This window comes from Balaenoptera borealis, assembly GCF_965194805.1.
Source record: "Balaenoptera borealis genome assembly, chromosome: 2".
NCBI classification, from domain to species: Eukaryota; Metazoa; Chordata; class Mammalia; order Artiodactyla; family Balaenopteridae; genus Balaenoptera; species Balaenoptera borealis.
The window spans coordinates 87,848,420-87,874,558 of record NC_138867.1 but is presented as its reverse complement, the minus strand read 5'-3'; positions in this window follow the sequence as shown (position 1 = coordinate 87,874,558).

The following is a 26,139-nucleotide window of genomic DNA, read 5'->3' as shown; positions in this document are numbered from 1 at the left end:
GTTTTATTCTCCTTTCCTTCATTTTCTGAATCCTGCACATAAAGCTTTTCATAAACCGTAGGAATCAACTCACTCCAGAAAAATGACATTAATGACCTAGCAAGAAATTCACTATCAGTTTTGCGAATTATAAGAGCCCTTTAGTGAGGTGGCAAATTAAGATGACATTTAAGGTTGACTTCCTATTAGGTTTTCTTCAGTAAAATATAGGACTGCTAGAAACGAAGTCATATGTGGTTCATGATAATAGAGAGGGCAGCAAGTGAGTTAATTAAATGTGTAGAGTAACTTTTCTTTCTTCAGAATGAAATCTATATAAAGAAGTATAAGAAATAATTTCATTAAATATTTTTTACATTGCTCTTAAAATGATAAATTTATTTAAAATGTAGTTTTTAAACTATCACAGGTGAAATGTCTCATAATAATTTAGGAAAAAGAAAAAACTTTCATTATTAGTAGTTGTCAGTTTTCTTTCTCAACATACATAATAGAAAACAAAGGTAAATGCTACATCACATGTTTTGTGGAAACAAATATTCATAAATATAAAATATCTTTATGGACTGAATCCAAATAGATAAAACTAGTCATCTAGTACATAGAAAAAAGTTCAACTCATAAAAATGAATTTCTAATTCTGTTATAATATGATCATTAGAGTATTTCGAGTTTGGCTGAAATTTGAGTTTAGTTAATTGACTTTTTTTTTTTAACATCTTTATTGGAGTATAATTGTTTTACAATAGTGTGTTAGTTTCTGCTTTATAACAAAGTGAATCAGCTATACATATGTATATATCCCCATATCTCCTCCCTCTTGTGTCTTAGTTAATTGACTTTTTAAGTCTACTTATGGAAATAGATTTAATAGCAGTTTATCATTCTTCTTTTATGAATATATGCCAATTGGCAATTTATTTCTTACCAATTGGCGAGTTTTGATGTTCACACTGATATTTGGAAGCAGTCGTGGTGTGGTATGTATTTATGGGCATTTGTATAAGAGGGCAGGGAGTGATGGAGTGGACAAGTGTATTATGTGCCAGTTTTGGATTTAGTTAAACAGATATGAAGTACAGAAATTTAAGATACACATCCTATCAGTACTCTCTCTGCATGCCTAATGAATTGGGATATTCATTTGCAGTAGCCTCATAGCACAAAAATACCTTGGGAAACAAAGGTTCCATATAACTTTCCAAAAATCACCAATATTTTAAGACAGTAAATATTAATTTTATATCATATTGTGAATTTTTCTTCTGGAAGAGTGTGATCAAGAATTCTAGTGGTTCTTTTAAACATACTATTGTTTTTCTCTTTTAAGTTATGACTAAAAGAATTTTAAAATAAATGTCAAGACTTTTGTTGTGTTTATCATGAAGGTTTAAGGTATATAGATGTATATTTATACACCACATAATTACAGATACCCTCCTACAACTAATCATGCATGCATATCCATTACACTCAAAGCTTCCATTCCTTAATCAAGCATTCTGTGATTACACAAATTTGAAAGATAATGAGGTGCACCCTATAACAGACAGCAAATCAGCCTTGTTAAATAAGTCCTGAAAAATGAGAAAATTGACTCTTTGGTCTTGAAAATCTTAGGGAACTTTCATAATTAGTGAATTAGTCACATAGAGGAAAGTAACACTTTTTCATATATTGTATTAGTTTTCTCTTTGCAATTATTTGGTTGTTTCCTTTCCTCATTGTCGGTGATTAAGTATTCCCCAAATTTCTGGTCACATCCAGCAATCAGAAAAATGATGAAATAGATAAAAGAGGGTTTAAATCAAAAAACACACTTGTCATGACTGTTGCCTATTGCTAGTTCAGAATTTGTTTTAAAGATTTATTTTGCATGGGTCATTTGCCTAATGAAAGTTGCGATACTTTTAAGAATCAATGTAGAATTTTAGGTTTTGGTACTTTCTCAGCCAGGATATATTTGGCAGCAGAATAAGTAACTGCATTTTTCATACTTTGCTCTTTCTTATGCTGTGTTGATCCCTTCCATGTAACTTTGCTTTAATCATTGCAATGGACCACACAATGGTCTTATGAAAGTCGAAGCGCATTTTTATTGAAAGTTTTCATTTTTTTTTCCTGTTTTGGAAAGGAACTTATGACTTAGGAGGAGTTGGAACAAAATGCTAATGTGTTGTATTATCCAGCTATTTCTGTTAATAGGTCTTTGTTAAGGGTGGGTTAGTTAAATACTTCATCTTAAAAAGCCAGGAATACATCACAAACATTATTTTCTTTAAAATATAAGAAGAGTGATTACAGATTATTTAAGGAGCCCAGTAGGTGTTCAACAATTCAGTGCGATTTAGAATTAGTAAGAGACCTCCCCATCCTAGGATATTTTGTCTAGCTGTATGTAATGGAAATTGAAATGTTAGTCACTCTTTCAATTAGCATATGAGTAGATAGACCCAAAGATCAAACTATGCTTACAATTCCTAATAGTTGTGAATAAAATTGTAAGACATTTGACTTCATTACATGTATATTTAAAACAAAAATAGCACTCTCATTCTTCTTCAAAATAATATTAAATGAGATAGATAGTGATCTTGCTGTTAAAAGGGGCGGGGCGGGGGGGGGGTAGTGCTGCAGTGGTCCATGAGATCAGTGTTTCAGAAGATAAAATCAGATTGTCTCAAAAGTCTGTTTCAGTGGCTTAAAGATGATTATTGCAAAAAGCTAATATTAGAAGAAACTTTGTGTGTGTGTGTGTGTGTTTTAATGTGAGAGGCATATTCATTTTAGGTGGAATAGAAAGTCAAAAGTATAAGATCAATATTCAAGTGCTAATAGTTGTAGGTTTTATTTGTTAAGTTGCATTCTTTCAAATATATTACATCTTGTTGATTGTTTGCATCAGATACTTGTATCTGAAGAACCTCATAGTGTTTTACTTTTCTAAAATTCTCACTTTCTTTCTTTTCAACAGTCTCTGCATCTCTTTGTCATTAGAAAGTTTATGTCTTATAGTCTTTTGATAACTACTACAATGCTCCATTACATATTATCATGTGATTATATTTGAAAACTTTTAATCAATATATTTTTATTTCTCCAAATGTTTCTTGCCATTGAACAAATGATATTTCCCTCCCCTTGGGGAGGTAGTGGATAGAACCTAGAGTAAAAAAGTCAATTAATGAAGTGATGTGTTAGCTTATAGTAGGTACTTTGATCTGAAATCAAACAGTTTTGAGATGAACACTTCATATAGACATAGATATATTACATTTCCAAAGGCTCAATTGGAATACTTAGCCAGGCTCTACAATGCTAGAGCATAGATCATTGGGGAATAGATCTAATTAAAGTAAACTGTAGAATAGGGAATGGTACAGATTAAGCCTGGGACATGAGGGTCATGGCAACATAAATTCTAGATATGTTGAGAGGACATTCAATGTCTGATGGCTTGTTCTCTGCCTGCCATTTAGAGACCCAACAAGAGACCATCTTTCATGAAAATAGAGAAGCCACAGGTTAAATCTGGCTTTTTAATAAATATATACTCAAAACAGTCTAAATTTGTAAGCATAAATGAGTCCATATCTACTAGTAAAGATTATTATAAAATGGCAAAATTTAATAGTTTATTATACAGATATTTATTGAGCCTCTACCATGTTATTAGAAACAAAACAATGTCCCTGCTCTCACAGAACTTACTTCTAGAGATAAAGAAGGGCTAAGATTAAGAATTTTCAGATATCAGCAGAATTAGGTGCTTCTTAGCTAAAATGAATTTGTTATAGAAAATAATGTTACATTTCTGTACATCTGAGTAGTGAATATACATTTAGAATGTAAATTTAGAACTTAGAATTCTTAGAGTTCAGCTCTTTTAATCCTTTATAAAACTTTTAAACTTTAGAGACAAACTAAGGGGCAAAAGCAGAAACAATTATATTTTTAAAAGAATCACTACTACATGTTACTTGTCAGAATCAACATTTTTTTTTCATTAACAGCAGTGATTTTCACATGATCCCAGATTGTTTCTGCATTCATTGTCTGAAGGTATCAAGAGAAACCATATTCTGTTGAAACTTAAGAAAACATTCCTATGTATTACGTAGAAAAAGAGAAAACTCTATGTAGATAGATGATAGACAGAAAGATGGATGGGCAAACAGACACACTTTTTTCTTAACAGCATCCCATCAACAATAAATTCAACATTTATCTATTTAATTGGTAATAACTCTTACAGTTCCTGGCACCTTGTAGATGCTCATTTTATGTTTTAAATGTATAAAGCTATTCATGAGCAATTATTAGATGTACTTTAGTATGGCTAGGTTTATAATACTTATTCAGTGATTATTGTATATATATGTTTTCATTTTAGATGCATACTCCCTGAGGAAATTTAACTAAAGTTAGGCAAATTACTATTGCTCTACAGAAAAGGAGAAAGGCCTGTTGGTCAGTAGCACTATACACATGGGGTCCTAGAGTTGGGTACCTGTTCTATTAAAAAAAAAAAAAAAAATGAGCTAGTTAGACTACACAGAAACCCAGAAATGGAAGAGAGACACTCTGAGAAAGTGGGGGGAAAACCAAAGACACACTTTCCTTTTTTTTGCAGTTTTGCCCAGGGTTTGCTTTGTTTTCCATTTATGATTTATTACTATGGGAGATCCCTGAGCACTTACATGATTTCACATTATCATCTTTCTGCTTTCTGGAAAGATTTAAGTACATTTGTACAGCTGACATTGACACAAAGTTTTATTTAGCATGGAAGTACTCCAGGAATTTCAGTTCATACTTGGGAGACTACTTGTCACCTAATGGTATTGTACATGACAGTTCTGTGAAGAAATTTACAATATTTAACCATCTGTAAATATGTATAAAACATCAGAGGGAGTGAAGACACACAACAATGCTTTATTTGCCCTTTTTTCCCTTAGACTAAGTGTAAGAAGTTTGTCTTCCTTTTCTCTACCACACAGGAGACCACTGCTGCTAAAGGCCAACACAGTCACCTACACAGTGGTCATCAATGATTTAGCATTTGTCAACTGAAGCCAAGACAGGAAATGCTTGTTCCAAATAGCAGTAATTTCTGTCTTACCCACCTCCAAGAAGAATATTTGGAGTAAATGCAGGCTTTTATTTTTATCAGAAAAAAGACCTCACCATAAAAAACAGTGACTTGAGCAACTTAGTCCTAAATTGTAGGAAGGGTTGGGAGAGAATTTTCCAAGGAAAGTTTTTTTTTTGTTTTTTGTTTTTCTCATTAATAAGTGATTGTATATGAAGAGAAAATAGGAAACAGGGCTGATAACTAGTAAAAGAGCTAGGTAAGCCATTACTCACTTAACTTCCAGTTAGTATAATATGTAGAACTATAAAATAAAACCTATTTTATGACTTTAAAATACCACTAAAGAAAATCAGAAAAAGCATGCCATCAGATTTATTTATAATTTTGTGAATAGCTTTGCATGGCCCATCTTTAGGTTCGTGAAAACATCACTTGCATTATTATTATTTATAATGCAAATTTTTTAAGGAGACTAACTCTGAAAAGGCCTTGACTACACTGTGGTGAAATAAAACAATTCAAAGAGGTACTATTCTTTACAATATGCACAAGTTATAACATGTTTACAGAGATATTGAAGGCAAATATACAACAATTTCATAAATATACCCAAGTAAAGAAGGAAATATACTTGGATAAAAAAAAATTCATACAAAGTCATAATAAGAATAAACATTTGTTTTGCCCTATCAGCTTCAATAAGAAATCAAAGTGATTTTGAGACAAGCTGGTTGGGAAACAAATTCTTTTTAATGAATTGAAAACCTAAATATTTGATTTTTGACATTTATAATAGCATTTAATATTGGCAAGCTAAAGAAGAAAAATCATATGATTATATTAATTGACAGAAAAAAGCATTTGGCAAAACATCCATTCTAATCCATTACAGCACCAGCTAACATCATATGTAGTGGTGAATATCATTCCCCTAGGATTGGGAGCAAGGCTTTTTCAATATAGCACTGGAAATTCTAGCCACTGCAACAAGTCAAGAAAAATAAATAAAAGCATGTATAATGGAAAAGAAAAAATAAAACTGTCTCTATTTGCAGGTGACATGATTGTATAAGTAGAATAGCCCAAGGAATCTAAAGAAACACTTGGAGAATTAAAAAGTGAGCATATTAATATTGCATGATATACGACTGTAATGAGGGGCCTGACTTTATTTTTGATGTTTGACTGCAGCATCTTTTAAGTCTCATCCCTCCTTTTTCTCTTTGTGAGCCACATCTGTATAAGCTGATGAGAAAGCCAAGGTGGATTTTCCTTTGGTGCCTGTGGGGAATTCTAACCATGCAAGACCCTTCCAGTGTTCGGCAATGCTTACCCTGACCCCACCCCCAATCATAATATAAACGCAGGCCAGTCTTCTTTCCTTGCTCTCTCAAGCCATTTTGTACCTACTTGAGATGCCTGGCTTGATCCCCCAGAGTCTTCACTGATAATAAACCTTTTCATACCCTCTTGGTGTATATTTGATATTGTTAGTCTCGGTAACTGAACCAGACTTTATGTGGGGTTTATCCACTTCTGCAGATGATCATAAAAAGACCAAACATTTAAAAAAAATCAATTGCATTTATTATACTAACAGTGAACATTCCAAAACTAAAATTAAAAGCACAAAACCATTCACGACTATGTCAAAGAAAATGAAATACTTAAATATACGTTTAACAAATCATGTATAGGAAATGTATGTTGAAAATTAGGACAGACCTAAATACATAGAGAGGTACACCACGTTCATGGAGTAGAAGACTCAAGATAACAAATATGTCATTCAGATCTATAGATTTAATGCAATTGGCATCAAAATCCCTACAAAGTATTTTATAAATCCAGACAAAATTGTTTTCAAATATATATGAAAATGTAAAGAAACTAGAATAGCTAAGATACTCTTGACAAAGAATGAAGTGGAATAATCATTCTACTGAATATTAAGTTTTACTATGTAGCTACAGTAATTAAGAGAGTTGCTATTAGTAAAGTAATAAACACATAGAACAATGGAATCACATATATAACCATACAAATGTGCCCAACTGATTCTTGACAAGGTACAAAACAATTCAGTAGAGGAAAGATAACTTATTCAATAGATAGTACCAGAGCAATAAGTTATCCATAGATAACCAATTGCTCCGGCACTATCTATTGAATAAGTCATCTTTTAAAAAAAAAAAAAAAAAAAAAAAGGTTAAAAAAAACCTTAAACCTAAACTTCATACATTATTAAAAAATAAAAATAAACTTCATATATTATTAAATAATAAACTTCATACATTATTAAAAAAATTAACTCAAAATGGGATGCAGACATAAATGTAAAACATAAAGCTATACAACTTAAAAGCAAAAAAGGGAGAACATATCAGGGGACCATGGCTAGGGACAGTTCATAGTCTTGGCATGAAAGCACAATCTATAAAAGACAAATATATATTAGTTGCATCTCATCAAAATTAAAAACATTTCCTCTGGAAAGGCCCATGTGAACATCCTACAGCCTAAGAGCAAAATCAAACAAACAAAAAGCAACAAAAAAAGACGAATAGCTTGATTAAAAATGAACAAAAGACTTGAACAGACAATTCTCCAAAGAAGACATACAAATGGCCAACAGGTCATTGTGAAAGAAATAAAAAGCTGCTCAACATCATTAATTATCATGAAATGCAAATCAAAACTATATTGAGATATCACCTCACAGCTGTTAGGATGGCTGTTATCAAAAAACCAAAGCGAACAAGTGTTGGCAAGGATATGGAGAAAGGGGAACCTTTGAACATTGTTTATGGGAACGTAAAATGGCTTAGCAGCTATGGAAAACAGTATGGCACTTCTTCAAAAATTAAAATAGAACCTCTATATGATCCAGCAATCCCATGTCTGGGCATATACACCCAAAGGAATTGAAATGAGGATGTCAAAAAAATATCTTCTTTGCATCATTATTCACAATAACCAAGATATGGCAACTACCTAAGTGTCCATTGACAGATGAATGGATGAAGAAAATGGTATATACATATGATGGAGTATTATTCAGCTTTAAAAAGGAAGGAAATTCTACCATTTTCAACAATGTAGATGAATCTAAAGAGATTATACTAAGTAAAAGAAGCTAATCACAGAAGGGCAAATAGTACATTATCCCAATAATTAAACTCATAGAAGCAAAGAATACAATAATGGTTGTGAGGTGTTGGGAGTAGGGAAAATGGAGAGTTGTTGTTCCATGGATATAACATTCTATTTATGCAAAATGACTAAGTTTTAGAGATCTGCTACACAATGTAATGCCTACAGTTAACAGTACAGTATTGCACACTTCAAAATTTGTTAGGAGGGTGGAGCTCAAGATAAATGTTCTTACCATACACACAAAACAACCAAAACCAAAATAAAGAGACCTAAGGAAACTTTGAGAGGTGTTGGCTGTGTGTATTACATTGATTTTGGTGATAGCATCATGAGTGTTCATACTTGTCCAAACTCATTAAATTTTACACATTAAATATATTTAGTTCTTTGTAATCAACTATACCTCAGTAGAACTGCTTTAAAAAACCAATGTGAGGAAGAAGAAAAAATAAAGTACATTCTGGGGGAAAATATTTGTGAACTACATATCTGCCATAGGATTAGTATTTATAAAACACAAAGAACTCTAAAAATTCAACAGTGAAAAATAAACAAAAACTCAATTTAGAAATAGACAAAACACATGAACAGACATTTCACTGAAGAAGATATTTAGCATCAGTAGCCACCAGGAAAAGGAAAATTAAAACTATAATGAGATATCACTACATACTTCCAAGAATAACTTTAAAAAAATAGTGATAAAAACAAATACTCGTGAGAACATGGAAAAATTGTATCATTCATCCATTGCTTGTGGGAATGCAAATGGTATAGCCAATCTACAAAATAGTTTGTCACTTTCTTCTAAAACTAGATATGCAACTGCTATACTACACAACAATTGCCCTCTTGGGTATTCATCCTAGAGAAATAAAATTTCTGTTCACACCAAATCCCATACGCAGGTGTTCGTAGCAATTTCATTTGTAACAACCAAAAAACTGTAATATTCCTAGATGTTCTTCAATAGGTGAATGGTTAAACAAACTGTGTATTTGTATGTATATGTACATAAACCACTTAATACAACTCAGCAATAAAAAGGAATAAACTAGATATATGTAACAACTTGAATGAATCTCTAGGGAATTATGCTGAGTGAAAAGTACAGAACTCAAAAGATATATATAATGTGTGATTCCACTTATATAACATTTTTGAAAGGAAAACTTTTAGAAGTGGAGGACAACTGAGTGGTCTCCAGTGGGTAGGAACAGGCAGGAGGAACATGGGGGTGATTAAAGAAGGGCAGTAGAAGGGATCCTTGTGATATTGAAACTGTTTAATGTCTTGCCTGTATAATTTTAGTGTAGAAATAAATACACATACACAAATGAGAAGAAGTAAAACTGGGGAAATCAGAATAAGACTGGTGGACTGTACCAAAGTAAATATCCTGGTTTTAATACTATACTATAGTTTTGCAAAATATTACCATTGGGGGGAACTGGATAAAGTATACATGGGTTCTCTGTTTCTTGTAACTGCACGTGAATTTAAAATTATGTCAGTATGAATTTTAACTTTAAAAAAAACATAAAAGTACATCTGAAAACCAAAAAAATAAAAATGCATTTAGTTGTCTTAAAAATCTGTTGATTCAGTATATATAACAAGTGTTTCACTCTCTCTCATATACACTTCAAGATATTATTTGTTAAACCATATGTTCTTCAACTATAATTCAATTTTTCCCTAAGAAGTACAAAACATAATGTCTTCAGTATAAGTAATGTTTTTCAGTACACTTGCTCTTGCATACATTGGATTTAGTGAAAAATGTGTGCAATTAAGAACTATGAAATCTGGAAATATAAAAACTAACAATTTCTAAGGGAAAAATAAAAAAATAAAATAACTCCTTTTGGTCGCTTTTCAGGTTTTCCAAAAATTATACATATTTTTTTTTGTAACTCCATTTATGAAGAATATAAGCCAATTAATTTGTAAAATGTTCCTAATTTGTTTTTTTTTTCAACGATGGTTTCTTATGATCTGATTCAGATTATACAGTTTTTGAAGAATATCACAGTCATGATTTTGCCTTCTCAGTGTATTTTATTCAGGAGGCCTATGGTGTTGTTTTGACTCAACACTGATAACGTTGTCTTTGATCACTAGATTCTCTATGATATAATTGTAATATATCTTCTTATACATAATAAGTGATTTGTGTAAAGACAGTTTTATACACTATAGATATCTATATTTCATCCCATCCACACTCCATCAGTGATAATTTAATATCATCCTTAGAAGAGATTTTCCTTCTTTTACTGATCTATATCAGAAAAGAAAATTGTTCCTATCATTATAGAACTTAAATATACATTTTTGTGTTTGTGTGTGTGTATATATATATATATATATATATATATATATATATATATATACACATATATATGTATATATAATATTTAAAGTTCCAAGTAGAAACTTTTTTTTGTCTGTGTAAATAATTCCAATTTTTATTGCACAGTGATCCGATATTTTTTGTGTGAAATTTCTTCTTTATACGATTTATTGATATTTCTGTCAGTTAGTAAAGGATCAATTGTGAATGTTTTAGTGTATTGGAAAGAGGATTTATTTTCTTTTATTAGGATGTAAAGTTTAATATGTATTCATATGATCCACCTAATTTTTTACACAACCAAAAGTAATATGTTGTGTTTGAAGTCAGGTTAGTTGTTCCCTTTGGACAAGAGGAAGTAGGTTGTATTGGAGGGGAGTACACGGTGAATGCTGGGTTGCTGCTAATGCACTATTTCTTGTCCTAGGACATTATCCAGTAAATTTCCATTTGTGCTAACCTATTTGCTTTTTACAATTCTGACTTGCGCATTTTCTAAATTTTCTAAAACTTAAAAAATAATAAGGAATTGTTCATAAAGTTTTTTGATGTGGGCTCTGGGGAAAAAAAAAGCAACTTTCCTTTAGAATGCACATGACTGATTTCTGTAGCATAATAGGGCCTTGCAAGTTTTTTAGTGCTTGTGTAAAATGTCTGGAAATATATGTAAATATTAGTGTTAAAATTAATTGGAAGTTAATGAAATATTCATCAGGCAACTACATTTTTACTAAGCTTTAAGGCAGTTGGGGTAATTTGCAAAGGGATATGAGAATGAATATGACATTACTTCAAAGTATACACAGTTTAGTGGGGGAAACAGGAAAGAGAAAAAATTCACTACACCTCTGTGTGGTAAATTTTACTTTGTATGAGAGCATTGTTCAAGTTGTTATGACAACCAGCAAAGGAGGCTGACAGGAAATGCTCAGAAAAAGTTAAAGGAGAGAGCTCAGGTATGGGAATCACAGGAAAAGTGATGAACTAAAATAATACGGAAGGTCATTGGGTATTTTTAGGAAGAACATTTGCAGTGGCTGTTGGGGAAGAAAAACATACTAAGTTAAGATGGAACATACGCTTTTGGTGAGTTTGAATAGAAGAAAGAAATAAGCTATATTTATAAATATGTTAAGTATGATAGGAAAGTGAGCTAGTTTGTGTCTTGAGGTGCAGATCCCAGCAGAAAAGAATAAGTTGAAGAAAATTTTTTAAAAGTTTGAATACTTGGACTTCACTATTTCTGGAAAGATTGGATCAAGATTACAGGAAGAATATCTTTTCTTCCAGCATACCAAATGCAGTGAAAAATAAATGCAATTAAATTTAAGAGACTTGAATTAAAATGTATTCTCTGGTATTCTTAATTTCACTTTTACCTCTGAATCTCTGACCACAATTACTTTTCTTTTTCATTCCTCCCACATGCTTACTCTTTCCTCCTCCGTTCTCCACTTCCTCACTATCTCCAATTTCTGACTCCTCACTTTTTTGTACTCTATTCTAATCTGACTCTTCTACCCAGCAAGCATCTGGTTAATTACTGTCACTCCCTTTTCAAATTCCACATGTTCACATGGACCTACCTTAAAAATCCTTTCTTTTCTTTTCTTTATTTTTCTGTTTTTTTTTTTTTTTTTTTACCATTGACTTCTCTATTTCTGCATCAGAAAACTTTTAACTACCATGCATGCCTCCTGGACTGTGAAAGATCCAAGTTAAAATCATGAAAGAAGATGGCTGAAGTAGACTGGAGAGGAGACCATTACTATAAAATCAGGCTCACGTAACAATCAAGACATTATCTCAAATGGTGCCAGATGTTGGAATCAGAAGGAAAATTGTAAACCAGGTGTTAATAAATATGAATGTATCACCTAAAGGTTATAATCAAAAGTCGGGGTTTGAATAGTGTTATCGAGTTATATGAAATTCAGTGGAGGAGGAAGATTTGTTTGTTTGTTTGCTAGGAGAGTGTGGAAGTTTAATAATCTGGATGGGCAGTGGGAACGTGGACCTACAGTCTGACTGATGGGGTTGCATGAGAGAAAGAAGAACCTCTTTTTCAGAGAGCTGTAAGAGATACTGTGTTTGTTTGGGGTGGGGGTAGCTTTCTGTTAGGGCAAAGAGGGCATGAAAAATAGGGATGCCCTCACAGTTCTCAATATTTTCCCCATAAAACCATTTTCCCAAAACTGGCAGAGATTCTAACAGGCAGGCCAACACTTGTCTTCAACCTCCAGAGCAGATGGAAGCTATCAAAGGTTTCAGAAAGAATCAGGATATGGAATCTATGGGAAAAGATTTTCTCTTTGTTTTTCCTTTCCCAACATTCATCTACAAGGGCATTCTTCTGTATCACTGTACAATCCTGGCCTGTAAACTCTGTGACTGGAGGAAAAATTTATTCTTATGAAGGAGAAGGATATGGTAGAAAGGGAGGAGACAAGAATTCAGACATTCTTTCCTAGACTATTCTGAGCAACCAGAGCTACAGAAACTTAACAGCAGAATAGAAGATCGTAATGAAAAGTTTTAAAATAGAAACTGCTGGAGAAGCAAAGAGAACCTGGCTTATTAAATTCCTGCCTTCCTTTATACCTAGTCCCTTCTCAGAGGCCCCAGTCAAAGCCAGTTGCCTTCACAGGAGACAATTAGACTCCCTTGCCATGCCCGCTCAAATATGTGTTTTAACATATGGCAGTTTAGATGCAGTTGCTTGTCTCCTTAAATGTCTTTCTAAGACTATTTACTGTATTTATGGCCAGTTTTAATGTGCTGCCATGTTTTCGGTATTGGCTGCCAGATATTATTTTAATACTGGCGTATCTCTTGCAAGGAAGCAACCTGATTCATTATTATTAAGTTATCTTTTTTGACAGTAAGTTCTGCCTGGCTCAAAGATTATGTAGAAGAAGAATGTCCTTTCACAATCATGGTTGCCTCCTTGACGTTTCTCCTGTTTTCTTTGTAGAGCTTTTCTTCCAAGGTTTCATTACAGCCAGGGCGACAAGGGTTTTGTTGTTGTTGAAGTAAGTTGGCATGTGCTAAATTGCCTCTGACAGAAGAAGAACTCAATCAAAACTGACGTTGTCTGTCTAGTGTTTCACTAAAAGCACGCTAGGTTGTGATATGTTTTAATGTTTAGACTTCAGTTCTGCAGTGAACGTTAAATCGACAACTCTGCCTCGCATACCAATTCAGGGAGTTAGCACAGAGCTTGGAAACTCTTGAAAATAAGGTGTGACCCTGCTGAAGATAATTCTGGCTTCCAGGCTTTCATGGAGGATATATTAATTCATTAAATTATTCAAGCATGCTGCATACAAATGCTGACAGGCATTCAAAGGTTTGTTGTCTCCTATTAATCACTTTATCATTCATATCATTCTTTCACTAGAGGCATTAGAATACATTTGATTAATATCTTATTTCTATTGTGCTTATGAGCAATGTTCATTGGGTCTGCTCTAGAGAACTTTGTCTCCTTTTAAGTAAATGGGAATAAAACAATAGATAATTACCAAATCTTGGTGTTGTTTTCTGTGATTGCACAGTGTCTCCTGACAACCATGGCTATCACACCTACTTCAGCCTGTGGCTTGGATGGATGATGGTGATACGTGTGTGGTGTCTTATCTTAACCTGACAAGAGATGAAGACTTGCTGAAGATCACTTGACTGAAGGGAAATCTTAGCACCTCTGAGTATTCCCTGGCTACTTCATTGTTCTTTCATTTGGTATCCTTTCGCAGGGATTCTATCCATTTGGTCTGAATGTCAGATCAAGAGGAACTGTTTCCTTCATCCATTCTACTAAACATAAAGAGAGATGAGGGAAATTTTAGAAGTCTCTTAAAGCTCCAAATATTGAGCTCACTATTGCATATATTCCTTTCTCTAATCTAAACCATTAGGCAATTCTTGATGATTTATACGCCAAATACTTTGCTTCAGTTTTTGAAGCATAAATTATTCTAGAATATGTTTTGAATTGATTTAGGAAAAACCCAAATTTGGATGTGTTTCATGTACAAATCTTAGAAAACCAGGTTTTTGAACATTATTATTAGTGAATGTTTTAAAGAGAAAAATAATATTTACTATAAAAAAGAAGGTAAGCAAACTAAGCCTGAAGAATAATAGAAACAGTAAACACAGAAGCACGCTTCTTGTTCAAAACTATCTATTTTCAGTTGCTGAGTTTTTTGTAGTCCCTAGATTCAGCACCTATTTTTTTTAATATAGGTAGTTGCCCCTGACATTTGGGGTCCTGGCTTCTTTCAACTGCCTTGCCCTGCATTCCCTGGGCTGAGCAGCTCACCACAGGAAGCTCCACAGAACATGCTGCTTAGAGCTAACTCCTCAGCAACCATATGCCTTGATCAAGGTCCTTTACAAGCTTGATTGCATGCACTTTGTACCTAGTATTTATTGACCCTGCTGCTTTCCTTCTGTTCACTGTATCGCCCTTATTCATTGTTCATTTTCTGCCTTCCTGTATACATATGTTAATTTTATAGATAACTTCCTAAAATTAATAAATAATCAACCAGTTGGGCAGAAGATTACCCCGCAGAAGTCAGTGCCATCTCACTTATCCAGATTTCAGTTTTCTGGCCGTCTTAATTCCATAAAATTTAGCTATGAACAACCCCATATGTGTGAAGCAAAAGAGCCATTGAATGAGAGCTTATATTTACAAGTGAGGGCAAGTCAGCAAAGTATTATAAGAGAAAGATGTAAAGATAGTCTCCCAGAAGTATTTCTGCTTTGTGCAAATTGCTTCATTTTTAGCACCCTTCTTCACACTCCTTTTTGTGTATTAGAAGGGAGATGGGGAGAAACAGGAAGGGAAATGGCATTTGGGGAGAGAACATAGCAACATGGAAAGTTCAGAGGTTTTAAGTCAGAAAGACAAAGTTTCAAATCTTAGCTTTGACACTTATGATATTGGGCAAGTTATTTAAACTTGAGTTTCATTCCCTTCATCTATTAAATAGAGAAACATTACTTGCTTTGTTTGTTTAAACTTTTTTGTGATTTCATCTGAAGCTTCTGACCCTAAATATAACCTGGATGATTGCAATTTTTATTTCCTTTTCTTTAACTTTATTAGTCCAGGTTCTCCTGTCTTGAGGAGAACATTTCTCTTTTTTTGTTCTGCACCTAGAAGGTGGGAAGAATCCAATAAACATGTGTCTTGTGAATCTATGAGTGAATAAGTAATCCATGATATTCCTTCAGAGAAATACTGAACTTGTGTTAAGATACCTTCATAAATCTTAATTTTTTCTAATAAGGCTAGTAATGTAGTTTCCCAAAGTTCAGCAAAAATTGGAAAATAAATTAGAATCGGGCTTGAAGATGGCTAGTTAGGTACATAAACAATAGTAAAACTTACAGCTCACAGGTTGAAGATAGAGAAAAGCTGAAAAACATTTGAGTGTGACCTGTTCTACAGCTCTCCAAGCCATATTAATTCCATTCGCTATTATATTACAGAATAGATTGGCATTCATGTAGATAGATACTTTGAGCTTTAATAAGAACATACAAACTCGAAGAGGGTAAGGGACTTGCCCAAGGTGTAACTTCAGTTCTTTTTTTTTTAATTAATTAATTATTTATTTATTTATTTTTGGCTGTGTTGGGTCTTCGTTTCTGTGCGAGGGCTTTCTCTAGTTGCGGCCAGTGGGGGGCCACTCTTCATCGCGGTGTGCGGGCCTCTCACTGTTGCGGCCTCTCTTGTTGCGGAGCACAGGCTCCAGACGCGCAGGCTCAGTAGTTGTGGCTCATGGGCCTAGTTGCTCCGCGGCATGTGGGATCCTTCCAGACCAGGGCTCGAACCCGTGTCCCCTGCACTGGCAGGCAGATCCCCAACCACTGCGCCACCAGGGAAGCCCCGATACTTTGAGCTTTAATAGAAAAGTAAAATTATATTAAACTCAATGTGTTTTAGAAGGCATAAATGTGTGTAATGTTTCAGAAATATTTCTATTAAAATTACTTTCAGTGCTTGAAAGCTTCAGTTATCTATAAAATTAACATATGTATACAGATCATTCCGCTTCAATGTCAGATTAGCAGAGTGTTCTGCCTATTATTACCTATCATCCTCCACATCCATTTGGCTTTTTTCCCCTACCAAAGCATGCTACAGTGATGAATAGACTTTCTAAGGAAGGATCCTTTCAGGAAAGGTAAGAAAACCTACTTTAAAATTAGCAAAGGCCATCCTAGACCTGTTTCAGGTGATCATTCAAACATTTATACTTCACTGTGATGGCAAGGAAATTCCCAGGCTCAGCCTGGCATCAGTGCCATTGTATACATTTCTAATCTGAGCCAGACATCTGTGAGTGAACTCAACAAGCCCCAGGGCAGGAAGGCTGGCATTTTTCCACCTGAATGACTGTTTAAGTAAAAGCAGCACAGGGGGAGCAAGACAGGGTAATGTTTTCTTTGTAATTGGTGTTGGCTTGAATCTATGCAATTTATAAACTGGCTCAAAGGCTGTTCATTTTCAAAAAGACAATGCTTTCATATAATGTAGCAATCATCAAAGAGCTGGAAGATACAGTGAAGTTTTAACTATATGAGTAGTCTAAACTTTTCCTTATAGCTTTCCGTGCATACTGCAGCTCTATCCTTCCCAAATAGGCTACCACATCCTTCACCACACACATACACACACATACCTGAAGTATGTGGCAATTTCCTTGCTCTCTTGGCTTATTTGATAAATGCTTTAAAGTACATTCACATAAAAGTAAGTCCCAAGTTCCTTTTAGTGGCTCACTGAGTGAAAAAGATTTACAGATGGACTGACAAATATTAAATATTAAAGAAAAACCAATTATAAAAATCATACATGTATTTTAATATTCTTATGTAAATCAAAATTTAGAAATTTGTAAGAAAGTAGAAGGAATTAATACTGTCTACAAGTAGAAAGTAAATAGGAAGCTAGTTTCAGTAATAATTTCTGAAAGCAACTTTAATAAATTGCTGTGAATACTGGTACAGGTTATTTAGTGTAGGTGCCAGGAAGAAAAGTCAACTGGTGGCAAATTGTGGAGATGCAGAGATAGACATACTATACGGGACTTTACATGGGACTATATTCTAGCAATGGGACTCTCCTTCTTTACTGCTCTCCCTTTTCTTATGGGGCAAGAATAAAAGCAGCCTTGTATTCAGAGAATACATATTTTGGGCTCAAGCATTAGTCAGGCTGAGCCTAGCTGCCAGTTTTGAGGAGACTTCAAGGAATTGCCATCTGCCTGATACTTGCAGACATTAGGAGTCTTCAGCTCCTGTAGGCAAATTGAAGATGGGCAAATCCCTAGCCCTGAGAGGAAGGACAAGTTCTCAGCTCCAATAGGTCATTGCCAGCAACCCGTAATGAATCTCTAAAGTTTCTCATCTGATTTTCATAACTGCTTGTCTACACAAACGTTTATATAACTATTAAATATCAAATTTAAATCAGAGATTTTATTATTAAAGAAAATATGAATTTGATGGAATTCATTTAGAAAACATAGAATTAAGAGGTTACAATTATTTTTTTCAAGCCCTTCATTTTGCATGTGAAAGAAGAGGGTTTAAGGACTTAACTTTATTTGCTGAGATTTCTGACCTTTCTTGGTTTGTGCTTTTGGTCCAAACTTATCTTCTCAATAGTTAATCAATTTTCCTGAAATAAAGTATGTTGCACATATCTCAGGTTTACCAGCTGTAGGTCACCTTTTTTCTTCTAATTTTTACACTTCACTTTTTGTACAAATTCTATAGTGAACCAAGCCCCTACCAGTTTCACTGACACAAATTAATTTCTGTTAACACATCCTCAGTACAAGGAGGTTCACGAAAGGTTTGTAATAAATGCACACAAATAAGCCTGTCAGCTGAAGTTACCATGTGGCAAGTGCCTTCTTTTTCTCTACTACTTTGACACTTTGTTGTTAATATCTGATCTTGTGAAACTTCACCCTTGCCTTCGCTGAGGATTTGATCCACAGAACAATCCAAAGGCAGTTAAGTTTCCAGTTAATCCAAATATTCCAATCATAAGGGCAAAATGCATTTCTGTGTTTTATGAAAAGACTAAGAGAATGACCTCCAATATACCCCAAGAGCCTTATAATATAATGTTTATTTCAGCTCTAAAACAAACAAATAGAAATCAAACCAATCTAAAAAGCCATCAAAGGAGATGACTAAATAAATCATAGTAATATATGTCTGTACTAAGGCAAAGCTACTCAAGTAAGGAAGTGGGTCTATGGGAAAAAAAATTCCCAAGATATTATATTAGATATTAATACATAGATGGCTGCAGAATGGTATTTTAACATTAAAAATAATAATGCAATTCTCCCATAATATACAGTATTTATAATTTGGGTACTTAATGAACCAAATGCATATAACAAAAGGCCAGAAAAAATACACAGCAAATTCAGAAAAGTAGTTCCCTTCCAGGAATAAGGAAGGGATTAGGGCTGGGATGCTGATCTATAGAACTTTTATGTAATAACTCTTTACACAGGAATTTATTAAAGTATATTTTTATGTAAATCAATCAACTTCGCTACCTACCTTGCTGAGCCCATAAGAATATACGAGGATTTATGGGTGGCCAAATGAAAGGGCCAATGCTGTTCAGGAGACTAATGTGTTTTTATTAACAATACCTGTCCTTTATTAAGCCTCCTACTAAGGTCCAGGCACTGTGCCAGGGGCTTTACATGCATTAATGCTAATCTATTTTTTGATTGAATTGTAATTGACATACAGTACTATATTGGTTTCAGGTATACAACATAGTGACTCAATATTTTTATACACTATGAAATGGTCACCACAATAAGTCTAGTTACCATCGGTCACCATACAAAGTTGTTACAATATTACTGACTAAATTCCCTATACTGTACATTATATCCCCATGATGTATTTATTTTATAGTTATAAGTTTGTACCTTTTAATCCTCTTCACAGATTACATCTATCCCCCCATCTCCCTACCCTCTGGCAACCACCATTTTGTTCTCTGTATCTGTGAGTCTGTTTCTATTTTGTTATGTTTGTTCATTAGTTTTGCTTTTTAGATTCCAAGTATAAGTGACATCATATGTTGTTTTTCTCTGACCTATTTCACTTAGCGTATCTCTAGCTGCATCCATGTTTTCACAAATGGCAAGATTTCATACTTCATCATCACTGAGTAATATTTCATCATACCTATATCTATATCTATCTATATCTATATATCTCCCATACCTTCATTATCCATTCATCTATCAGTAGACACTTAGGTTGCTTCCATATCTTGGCTATTGTAAATAATGATGCAATGAACAATGGGGTGCATGTATGTTTTCAAATTAATATTTTTGTTTTCTTCAGATACATACACAGAAGTGGAATTGCTGGGTCATACAGTAGTTCTAATTTTAGTTTTTGTTGAGAAAACTTCATACTGTTTTTTACAGGGGCTGCACCAATTTACATTCCCACCAACAGTGTATGAGTGTTTCCTTTTCTCCACATCCTCATCAACACTTGTTTCTTGCCATTTTGATAAAAATCATTCTGACAGATGTGATGTGGTATGGTTTTGATTTGCATTCCCCTGATGATTAGTGATATTGAGCATCTTTTCATGTGCCTGTTGGCCATCTCTATACATTCTTTGGAAAAATGGCTATTCAGATCTTCTGCCCATTTTTCAATAAGGTTGTTTTTATTGTTATTCAGTTGTATGAGTTATTTATATATTTTGGATACCAGCCCCTTATCAGATATATGATTTGCAAGCATCTTTTCCCATTTAGTAGTTTGCCTTCTTGCTTTGTTGGTTGTTTCCTTTGCTGTGCAAAAGCTTTTTAGTATGATGTACTCCCATTTATTTTTGCCTTTGTTGCCCTTGCCTGATAAGACATATCCAAAAAAATATTAAGACCAAAGTCAAAGAAATTACTACCTATGTTTTCTTTCTGGAGTTTTATGATTTCAGGTCTTGTATATAAGTCCTTAATCCATTATGAGTTTATTTTTGTATATGGTGTCAGAAAGTGGTCCAGTTTCATTCTTTTGCATGTGGCTGTCCAGTTTTCCTAATATAATTTATTGAAGAGACTGTCTTTTCCCTGTTGTATATTCTGGCCTCCTTTGTTGTAAGTTAATTCACTATATGAGCATGGGTTTATTTCTGAGCTCTCTATCCTGTTCCATTGATCTATATGTCTATTTTTGTGCCAGTAACATACTGTGTTGATTACTGTAACTATGAGGTATAGCTTTAAGTCTGGGAGCACAACGCCTCCAGCTTTGTTCTTCTTTCTCAAGATTGTTTTGGCTCTGCAGGGTCTTTTGTGGCTCTGTAGACATTTCAGAATGATTTGTTCTAGTTCTGTGAAAAATACCATGAGTATTTTGATATGAATTGCATTTAACCTGTGGATTGCTTTGGGTAGTATGAACATTTTAAAAATATTGATTCTTTCACTCCATGAACACAGTATACCTTTCCATTTATTTGTGTCATCTTCAATTTTATTCCTCAGTGTCTTATAGTTTTCAGAGTATAGTTCTTTCACTTCCTTGGTTAAATTTATTTCTAGGTACTTTATTATTTTTGATATGATTTTCAAATGAAACTTTTTTCTGATAGTTTACTATTAGTATATAAAAAAGCAACAGATTTCTGTATATTGATTTTGTGTCCTGCAACTTTACTGAATTCATTTATTAGTTGTAATAGTTTTTTGGTGGACTTTTGGGGGTTATCTAAATACAGTATATTGCCATCTGCAAATAGTGACAATTTCACTTCTTCCTTTTCAGTTGGGATGACTTTTATTTTTTTTCTTGTCTGATTGCTGTGTCTAGGACTTCCAAAACTATATTGAATAAAAAGTGATGAGAGTGGGCATTCTTGTCTCACTCCTGATATTAACAGAAAAGCTTTCAGCTTTCATCATTGAGTATGGTGTTAATTGTGGGTTTGTCATATGTGGCCTTTATTATATTGAGGTATGTTTCCTCTATACCCACTTGGTTGAGAGTTTTTATCATAAATGGATGTTGACTCTTTTCAAATGCTTTTTTTTTGCATCTGTTGAGATGATCAGATGATTTTTATTCTTCATGTTGTTAATGTGAGGTATCATGTTGATTGATTTGCAGATTTTAAACCATACTTGCATCCCTGGAATGAATGCCAATTCATTCTGTTGTATAATCCTTTTAATGCATTGTTAAATTTGGTTAGCTAATATTTTGTTGAGGATTTTTGCACCTATGTTTATCCATGATATTGGCCTGTTATTTTCTCTTTTTGTATTGTCTTAGTCTGGTTTTGGTATGAAGGTACTGCTGGCCTTGTAAAATGAATTCATAAACGTTCCTTCCTCTTCAAATTTTTTGGAATAATTTGGGAGGATAGGTATTAGCTCTTCTTGAAATGTTTTGTCAAATTCACCTGTGAAACTATCTGGACCTGGACTTTTTTTCTGGTCGTGGCGGGGGGGGGGGGTAGTTTTTTTATTACTGAATCAGTTTTGTTGTTACTAGTGATCAGTTTATTCTTATTTTCTATTTCAGTCTTGGAAGATTGTATAGTTCTAGAACTTTATCCAATTCTTCCAGGTTGTCTAATTTGTTGGCATATAATTGTTCATAGTATTCTGTTATCATCCTTTGTATTTCTGTGCTGTTGTTTGTAATTCCTCTTCTTCATTGCTGATTTTTTTTAATTTGCGTTTTCTCTTTTTTTCTTGATGAGTCTGGCTAAAGTTTGTCAATGTCTCTTTTCAAATGAAACCAACTCTTGGTTGTTTCATTGATCTTTTCTATTATATTTTAGCCTCTATTTCATTTATTTCCAGTTGAATCTTTATTATTTCCTTCCTTGTACTAACTTTGGGCTTTACTTTCTCTTCTTTTTCTAGTTCCTTTAAACATAAACTTAGATTATTTCAGATTTTTCTTGTTTCTTGAGGGAGGCCTGTATCTCTATGAACTTCCATCTTAGAACTGCTTTTGCTACATCCCATGGATTTTGGAAAGTTGTGTTTTCACTTTCTTCATCTCCAGGTGTTTTTTGATTTCCTCTTTGATTTCTTCATTGACTCATTCATTCTTTGGTAGCATGTTTTTAGTCTCAATGTGTTTGTGGTTTTTGTAGTTTTGTTTTGTTTTTTTTTCTTGTAGTTGGTTTCTAGTCTCATACCATTGTGATTGGAAAAGATGCTTGGTATGATTTCAGTCTTCTTACATTTATTGACACTTTTTTCACCAAACATGTAAGGTAGTCTGGAGAATGTTCCATATGCACTTGAAAAATGTGTATTTTGCTGCTTTGGGATGTTTATATACCTACTAATTTCATCTGGTTTAATGTGTGTTTAAGGCCAGTTTTTCCTTATTGATTTTCTGTCTGAATGATCTATCCATTGATGTTAGTGGGTTATTATAGTCCCCTACTATTATTATATTGCTGTCTATTTTTAAATTTCTCTTACTATTTGCTTTATATACATAAATGTTTACAAATATCATATTCTCCGGTTGGATTGACCCCTTTATCATCAGGAACGCCCTTCTTTGTCTTTTGTTACAGTCTATTTTAAAGTCTATTTCATCTTATATGAGTATTGCTACCCCAGCTCTCTTTTTTTCCATTTGCATGGAATATCTTTTTCCATCCCTTCATTTGCAGTCTATGTGTATATTTATATTTAATGCAAGTCTTTTGTAGATAGCATATAGATGGGTCTTGTTTTTCTATCCATTCAGCCACCCTATATCTTGTAATTGGAGCATTGAGGATTGGAGCAATTAAATTACATTTAAAGTAATTATTGATAGATATGTCCTTATTGCCATTCTGTTAATTGTTCTGCTTGTTTTTGTAGTTCTCTGTCTTTTGTAGAACCAGTCTTCCCTTGATTCCTTCCCTTGTGATTTGTTATGTTTGGATTCCTTTGTCTTTATTTTTGTGTGTATTCATTGTAAGTTTTTGGTTTGTGGTTACCATGAGGTTCATATATATCAACCTGTATGTTTAGCAGAGTATTCTAAGCTGATAGTTACTTAAGTTTGAACACCTTCTAAAAGCACTGCATTTTAGTTCCCCCTCCACCATATTTATGTTTTTGATGTTACATTTTACATCTTGTTATTTTGTGTATCCTTTACTTACTGTAGTTATACAGTTATACAGGTGGATTAAGTGTGCCCATCCACCACATAGTCAAAAATGTGTGTGTAATTTTACAATTGGCCCTCCAAATCTACAGTTCCCCACCCACAGATTCAACCAACCATGGATTGTGTAGTACTGTAGTATAACTACTGAAAAAAATCCATGTTTAAGTGGACCTATGCAGTTCAAACCTGTGTTGTTCAAGGTTCAGCTGTAATTGACTGTACTAATTTTATCATGAATCTTCATAATAGCTTTTTAAGCAGCTGATCCACTGCCTCTACTATACACTTGCCTTTACCAGTGAGATTTTTTCTTTCACATATTTTCTTATTTCTAGTTGTAGCCTTTTTATTTCATTTAAAGAAGTCCTTTTAACATTTCTTGAAAGGCTAGTTTAGTGATGATGAACTCCTTTAGTTCTTGCTTGTCTGAGAAACTCTTCATCTCTTGTTCAGTTCTGAATGATAACCTTGTTGGATAGTTTGAGTCTAGATTGTAAGTTTTTTCCTTTCAGCACTTTAAATATTATCCTGCCACTTTCTTCTGGCCCATGAAGTTTCTGTTGAAAAATAAGCTGATAACCTTTATGGGGTTTCCCTTTTATGTGATTGTTTTTCTCTTGTTCACTTTAAGATTTTCTCTCTTTAACTTCTGCCATTTTAACTATAATGTGTCTTACGTGGATCTCTTTGGATTCATGTTGTTTGGGACTCTGTGATTCTTAGATCTGGATGTCTGTTTCTTTTACCAGGCTAGGGAAGTTTTCAAGCATTACTTCTTCAAATAATTTTTTCTGTCCCATTCTCTCTCTCTTTCCTTCCAGGACTCCTATAACGCAACCTTTAATATGCTTGATATTGTCCCAGAGGTCTCTTAAACTATCCTCAATATTTTTTTAATCTTTTTTTCTTTTTGCTGTTCTGATTGGGTGATTTCCACTCTTCTATCTTCAAGATTGCTTATTCATTCTTCTGTATCATTGCTCTATCGTATTTTTCATTTCAGTTATTATATTTTTAGCTATGAATATTTTCTTCTTATGTTTTCTAACCCTTTGTTAATGTTCATTCATTCTTCATTCACTGAGTTCACTCATTCTTCTCCTGAGTTCAATGAGCATTTTATGACCATTGCTTTAAACTCTTTATCAGGTAAATTACTCATCTGCATTTCATTATTTCCCCCCCACACACACACCCTGGGTTTTATCTTGTTCTACCATTTGGAACATATTCCTCTGTCTCCTCATTTTGTTTGACTTGCTATATTTGTTTCTATGAATTAGTCAAAACAACTACCTCTTCTTTTCTTGAAGTAGTGGCCTGGTGTGGGAGAATCCCCTGCGTAGACTACACGCACATGCATGGGCTTGATGTATGGCTGGAGTGAGCATGGGCTGGGGGGAGTATGGAGCGACTCAAACAGTGGTGCTCATTGGTGCCTCTGACCCCTAATAGGGTTCCAACCTTTCCCTGCCCATTTGGTAGATGTTTTATGGTTAGTAATTGCATTATCTTCCTGCACAGCTTAGATGCCCTTTAAACTGCTGTGATTTTGCTTTGTCCCATGGTGGGTGAGTCTGGGCTCACGTCCCTCACTGATATCCCTCCTTACTGCAGGTTGCTGTGTTGGGAGTGGGGTTCCATGGATGCCATATCTCCATTTTTCTTACCCATTTCTGCGTAGTCCCTCTGTATGTAGAAGCTCTTCAATCAGCCCTCACATCTTCTTTGGGAGGAACTACTTTATATGTAGGTGTAGATTCAGTGTATCTGTGGGAGGAAGTGGGTTCAGGGTCTTCCTATGATGCAGCCTTGGACCTGCCTCTGAGACTAATTTTTTTGATGTGTAACATTAAATTTACTTATTAATTTGCAATTACAAATTATATTCTAAAGCCATTCAAACAAGTAGGCCTTACTGCTTAATATATCTCTTTTCTCCTTAAACTTCCCTTGGGAAGCGTAAGTTGCAATAGCAACTCCAAGGAGTTTCTAATGTGAATACCAGTGTCACCAAGCTCTCTGATCTTTCCCTGTCACCAAGGGGCACTGCTTCATTTGGATATGCCCTCTGTTTCAAAGTGTGCATAGAAAACGTTTTTACTTCATACCTTTAGGTGTTATCTGGAGTAAAATGGGAGTAAAACAATTTCTTGTCTGACCACTTGTTTGAGAACTACAAGTGCTGATGGCCTGAGAAAAAACTAGATTTATTCAGGCATGCTCAGTTTTAAATAGGTTTCTCCTTAGTTTTCACAGAACCACACACTGAATTAGTAACTCCAAAGCTCTTGGTGATGCACCA